The sequence below is a fragment of the Nannospalax galili genome, unplaced genomic scaffold, assembly GCF_000622305.1.
Source record: "Nannospalax galili isolate Female #2095 unplaced genomic scaffold, S.galili_v1.0 scaffold139, whole genome shotgun sequence".
In the NCBI taxonomy this organism is placed as follows: domain Eukaryota; kingdom Metazoa; phylum Chordata; class Mammalia; order Rodentia; family Spalacidae; genus Nannospalax; species Nannospalax galili.
In genome coordinates, this window is record NW_008345884.1 from 655,428 (window position 1) to 656,500 (window position 1,073).

Consider the following 1,073-nt stretch of genomic DNA (forward strand, 5'->3'; position numbering starts at 1 on the left):
TATGGCCGCTCTCCTGTTCTCTTAGTTCCTCCAATCAGTTGTCCGGTCTGGACCCCAGGGCTGGTGAGGAGTCTGCGCCAGCATCGCTGCATTCAGATGCAGGAGACCAGGTTCAGTGACACAGATCTGGTTTATTGCAGGAAGGCACAAGCTTATATTGGGGTAGTGGTCCAATCACAGCACAGCAAGTAGGATACCTTATTAGCATAACAGACAGTGTCCTATCACAGAATAGCTGGTAGGATGCCTCATTTGCATACTGGGTTTCAGAGTACAGAGCCTGGATTTCTGGAAACCACGTGACACTGATCTAAGTGTTGCAATTTGGATTCCAAAGGTGATGGTTAGGGAGTGGCGAGCTCTAGGCATCAGTCTCATGATCTGCCAATGGGAGCAAATGTCACAAGGCATTCCTTGTGGCTCCAGTGGTCCAGCCATTGCCTCAGGCCTGCTGTATGGCTGTCAATAAGACTTTCACCCTAGGCTCAAGCCTGTCTCCCACAGGGTACTCCAGTTGCCTTACCCTGCATCCCTGTTCAGCATGGAAGAAGCTAGAGCAGTCTGCATCCCAATTCCTTATAGGCAATTTGGGTGACCTCTTCAGGGGATGGTGTGATAAGAATAGGACATGGGAATTGGTTAGGCAGTTAGGGTAAAAAGACCCCAAAGAAAAGTAACCAGTTTATTGGCTATAACTCAGAATGTCCTTGGGCCTCTTAACATACTCTGTTCCAGAGGTCAAAAATGTTGAAAATATTTGGGATCCTGTATCTAATCCTTAAAAGATTTTAGGGTTACCTCTTCAAAGGGGGGGAATGTTAGAGTAGCCATTTAAAAGAAAATGAAGAAGAGTACATGAAGTGTTCAGAAAAAAAGTGATGGGGAGATATGGGAGGAGTTGGAGGGGAGGGAGTGGGCATGGATTTGATCAAAACACCTTATATGCATGTATGAAATTCTCAATAAATTATTTAAAAAATTAAAAGCTAGGCAGGGCATGGTGGCACATGCCTTTAACCTCTGCACTTGGGAGGCAGAGGCAGGCAGATCTTTGTGAGCTCAAGGCCAGCCTG